This window comes from Nicotiana tomentosiformis, chromosome 1 (assembly GCF_000390325.3).
Source record: "Nicotiana tomentosiformis chromosome 1, ASM39032v3, whole genome shotgun sequence".
In the NCBI taxonomy this organism is placed as follows: Eukaryota; Viridiplantae; Streptophyta; class Magnoliopsida; order Solanales; family Solanaceae; genus Nicotiana; species Nicotiana tomentosiformis.
The window spans coordinates 1,919,477-1,925,158 of record NC_090812.1 but is presented as its reverse complement, the minus strand read 5'-3'; the positions used below and the strand labels follow the sequence as shown (position 1 = coordinate 1,925,158).

General features: G+C 34.8%; 1 pseudogene; it reads right to left on the bottom strand.

Moving 5' to 3' along the window:
• Positions 1–423: 423 nt before the first annotated feature.
• Positions 424–4,337, bottom strand: LOC104104465 (furcatin hydrolase-like; annotated as a pseudogene).
• Positions 4,338–5,682: the final 1,345 nt, after the last annotated feature.

Below are 5,682 nucleotides of genomic sequence, written 5' to 3'. Positions count from 1 at the left end.
GTTCTTCAGCATGTGCTTTCATCAAAGTTCAATTAGTGGCAAAAAATCTTTAAGATTACATTATTCTAGTTAAAACCTTTAAATACAAATGTACAAGTTAATTATAATTTAACAAAAAATAATCAGATTCATGCACCATTTCCTATTAATTACAGGTTTTCCTCCTATGCCATTGATTGAATCCGAGCTTGAAACTTTTTAGTTTCAATCTACGTCCTATAATATCATTGACAACAACCCCTACAAAAAACAGAAACTACAAGTTCTCGTTCTTTCCCATAAGTTGCACAAATGAACACTTTTTTCTTTCTCTAATTCCTTGCTTCTCCATATCACTTGAGAGTTGGTACAAAATACGAATCATACTGGTACAATTTTATTTCGTCTCCTTTTATTACAAGAGCACACTCCCTTTTTCAAAAACCACCAGATAATGAATATAACACCAATTGTAAATAACCTTTTCAAAATTTGATGCAAATAACGAACAATCATGCATGATAACTTTATTTGAGAAGGAATTTCTTCATCCAAAGGGCAGAACGCTTGGGGTATCTTTTTAGGTTATTCTTGTAATCTATGAAATTGATGCCGAACCTCTGCGTGTATCCTGAGCCCCATTCAAAGTTGTCGAAAAATGACCATGCAAAGAAACCCTTAACGTTCACTCCTTCCCTGGAAAAGGAAAACAAAAATTTATATCATTCTGCCAAATTTGAAAGGAAAAAAATTAAAGGTTTATTTTTCAATGTTTTTGCTTTAAACATTTGACGAATATTCAAAATCCAGTGGTCCGACTAATCTGACTTCGTGTCTAAGGAAGTAAAGTATTTCGTATCAAAAGATTTTCTATTATTAAGATTTGAGGTGTAATCACTAATTAATAGCCTAATTAGCCTGTTTGGCCAAGCTTCTAAAATCAGCTTATTTTGAGAAGTATTTTTTTAATTAAAAGTACTTTTTTTAAAAGTACTTTTGGTAAGAAGCAGTTTATTATTTGGCTAATTAATTTGAAAAGTATTTCTGAGCAACAATTAATGTTTGGCCAATCTTATAAAAAGTGATTCTAAGTGTATTTTTCTCAAAAGCGTTTTTCAGAAAAGTGCTTTTGGGAAGAATTTACGTTTTTCTACCTTTCCAAAACTGCTTCTGCTTCTACTAAAAGCTTGCCAAACACTTCAAATTTGGAAAAAAATATTTTTTTTAAAAAGGTATTTTTGACCACGGAGAAGCTTGGCGAAACAGGTTATAACGCCTCTAACTTAGGGGTGACGAGATTCCAGCCGTCCATTGTACTCTGTGGTGAAGGTTTAAATATACAAAACCCTATTATATATGATACGAACAAAATGAAGGAGGACTCACTTAAAAGCCCTATAAAGAGCCTTAATATGGCGTTGGTAGAAATCAACCCTCTGAGCATCATTGACACCTTTTGCAACTTCATTAATATCAGACTCCCTCATTCCTGATGACAATGCCAAAACGATTTTCAAATTAGGAAGTAAGATGAAAATCAGAGACGTTTAAATACTAAAGTCTTGATCAAAATATATAAGTTCAATAAAAAATATTGCTTACCACACTCTGTGACGTAAACAGTTGGATTCTTGTAATAATTCTTTGTGTAAACGAGAAGCTTTTGAAGCCCCCTTGGAGCAACAAAAAAAATACTGACTCCAGTCTGCGGACATTAAAAATTATCCAAATTGTGAAAGAGAATGTCGAAAAAAAAAGTCAACCATTTTATTTTTCTAAATTACCTGTAGTTCAAATTAATACTATCATAATTTGCAAACACGAACCTAAAATTATCATATCTACTTTCTGACTGTCAAGTATTTAATTATTATTTGTAACAAAATTTGGAAATACACCATTAGTTGAGATTAAAGAGGTCAAACGAATTAAAAAAGAAAATGAGATGGTGTAAGCTGAAGTATCAATTGAGTGAGAACACTTACTGGATCACCAATCAACCGTCCGTTTCGTGAAGCTACAAAAACATAAAATAATTTTAGAAAATGATAAAAAGGAAGAAGAAGAAAACCACCAAAAAAAAAAAAAAAAAATCAAAAGGCTAAATTGTGAAAATTTATAAAATCAAATTTGCAGGTACAGAGAAATGATACAAATATGAAAATTCAAAAAAAAGAAAGATAAAGGTATGCTTTAATTCTAAGTGTTGAATGTATAATTCCAAAAGCTTACTCGTTTAATTGACTTGATTATCAGTTAGGGAGCTGATATTCACAGTATTTGGTGGCGTAGAAAGAGGAGCTGCGAAATTTGAGGTGTAATAATTCATTCCTAGGAAATCAAAGGAGTCTTTCACCGATTTAGATTCTTTTGGGGTGAATTTTGGTAGTCGCTTTCCAACGAGTTTCCTCATGGATCTTGGATAATCTCCATAAGTCAATGGGTGCAAAAACCTGTCACCATAATATATTTCTCATTTTTGTTTTTATTATTTTTATATATAAACTATGAATTTAATTAAAATATTTTTTGTATTAAGTATAATGTATAGTTACATATTCTTACCATCCAAGCATAAAATCTAGAGCTCTTTTAGATGCTCTCTTATCCTCTGGTTTGTTGGAGAAAGGCTCGAACCAATGTGACACTAATACAATTCCTATTTCACCTTTTTGAGTTGGCTGTAGTTGCATGATAACCAAAGATATGACTTATTATCCATAGTATAACGGTAGAAATTTAAATGTTCAAAAAGTTAATTAAACGAAAGAAAAATATGACTTATTTTTAGTAGTTCAAGGATAAATATTAAAACTCGCCTTGTATTTTTCTCTGTATAGCTTGGCAGCAGCTCCATGAGCAAGAAGCATATTGTGTCCGACTATATAAGGCTCAGTAGCAGAGTTTCCGGCGGAGCAGTTATTGTTCCTCCACGCTGAACACCGGCCAGGCGCCAAAGAACCGCCATCGTAACCCATTGTTGAATAAATCCATGGCTCGTTCATGGTTGCCCATAGCTTAATTCTATCTCCAAAATGTTTGAAACAAATCTCCACAAAATCTCGATAATCATCTCTGTCATTATCATACGTATGACCAGTAATTAGAGGAAGATTCAAGATTTAAACTTGACTTTTCGTGTTCTTATCACATAACTTATTGCACTTTTTTTGAAATTATATACTATGATTTTAGAACATAATATCTATTGAAATTTTAGTATCTTTTCGTCATACAAAATGGGCCTTCATATCGAGACATATATAAGCACAGAAATTAGAGTATGCTTGGAGTAGACTTACACGATCTTAGGAATGAAAGATGAGTTGTATAAAAGGGATGAGCAGGTAAGAATCCTAAAGGAGGATCTAAGCAAGGTCAAACATGAGCTAGATAGAACTTGTAAATGGAACAGGTCCTCCGATGCACTTTCATGGCTACAAGAACACCATAGTAGCAACAGAAGAGGACTTGGCTTTGGGAACCTGGCACCTAAGTGGGATCCCAAAAGCAAGTACCTCACACTTCCTGGGAACAAGATTTGCACACACGGTGGTAAAACAGGTCACTATAAAAGTGAATGCACTGCAAAAGAAAAGGCAAGTCAAAAGAACACAGAATTTGTTCAAGGGAAGAATAGGCTGCCAAGTTGGGCTAAAAAGAATTTGATTCATCCTTTTGCCTATAGAAAGGAACCAAAACTAGTTTAGGTTCCTAAAACTAACCTCTGATTTCCTTTTGCAGGTCCAAGTGAAGGGGAGCAGCCAAATATGGTACATGGATAGTAGTTGCTCAAAGCTCATGACAGATGTAAGAACCAGTTCCTTTCACTTGAGGATCTTAAAGAAGGTAATGTCTCCTTTGGAAATGGGAAGAAAGGTGAGATCATAGGGGTTGGAAAAGTAGGTAAGATTGATTCTCACTCTATTGAGAATTTCTACTTGGTAGATGGTCTAAAATACAGTCTAATAAGTATATTACAATTGTGTGATAGAAGTAACATGGTAGCGTTGACCTCTACAAAATGCTTTGTGATTAGTCTTACCACTGACAAAATAGTTTTGCAGGGAAAGAGAGTAAATAACATATATGTTGTATATATGTCCACACTTTCAGATAATGAACCCACTTGCTTAAATGTGTTGGATAATGATCCCCTCCTTTGGCACAAGAGACTTGGACATGCCAGTCTAAGTCAACTCAACAAACTAGTCTCCAAGGACTTAGTGATAGGGCTGCCTAACATTAAGTTCAAGGAAGATAAAGTTTGTAAGGCTTATGCAAGGGGGAAGCAGGTAAGATCTTCTTTCAAAATCAAGAAAGTGGTAAGCACCACCAGGACGATGGAGCTTGTCCATATGGATCTTTGTGGACCAATGAGAACAATGAGCAGAGGTGGTAAGAGATATGTGATGGTGCTTGTTGATGATTACTCTAGGTTTACTTGGACATTGTTTTAACATCTAAAGATGAAGCATTTGACATGTTCACTTCTTTTGTTAGAAAAACTCAGAAACAATTAGGTAATCAACTTGCATCAATTAGGTCTGATCATGGTACTGAATTTGAGAATGCTAAATTTGCTGAATTTTATGATGAGCATGGCATAAATCATAATTTTTCTGCTCCTAGGACTCCACAACAAAATGTAGTAGTTGAAAGAAAGAATAGGACATTGGAAGAAATGGCTAGGACTATGCTTCTTTCTAGTAAACTGCCCCATGTGAACACTGTATGTTACATCGTAAATAGGTGCATGACTAGACCACTTGTTGAGAAGACTCCCTATGAGTTACTTAAAGGGAGAAAGCCAAGCATATCCCACCTTAGGGCATTTGGATGCAAGTGTTTTGTGCATAATAATGGTAAAGACTCCCTAGGTAAGTTTGATCCCAGAAGTGATGAGGGAGTATTCTTGGGATATTCTTCACATAGTAAAGCTTATAAGATCTATAACAAAAAAACTATGTGTGTAGAAGAAAGTGTACATGTGATTTTTGATGAAACTAACATTCTTTCTGAGAGGCAAGAATATGATGATGAAGCAATTAGGCTGGTAAGAAACTCAAATGAAACTACAGCCCAGACTCAAGTTGTACAAGAGAAAGGAACTGGTGATGAGACAGGTCCTTCCACCCAGGGCAACTTGACAGGGGGAACTGAACAAAGAGGAAGTGATCCTCAAATCTCGAGGGAACCTGTCCATGAATTTGTTCCTCAGCAACAAAATATTGAAGGAACATCTAAGGGAAACTAGTTAATTGTGAAACCTTACAAGTATAAAAGTTTTCATCCCATTGAGAACATAATCACTGATCCAACCTCTGGAATCAAAACTAGATCTTCATTGAAGAATCTTTGTGCTTTTGATGCCTTTTTATCTCTTATTGAACTTAAAAATATTGTTGAAGCTTTGCAGGATACAGACAGGGTGAATGCAATACAAGATGAACTCAACCAATAGGTCTTCAGAAACAAACTTGATGAAGATGGAACAATTACAAGGAACAAGGCAAGATTGGTGATTCAAGGATATAGTTAAGATGAAGGCATAGACTATGATAAGACTTTTGCTCCAATTGCAATATTGGAGGCAATTATTAAAGTTGAGGGCATTCGGGATGAAGTTAAGATGAGGGCATTCACGATGAAGGATTTCGGGCTAGAGTAAGTTTGTGCTTCGCGAACGCGAGGGTTCATCTG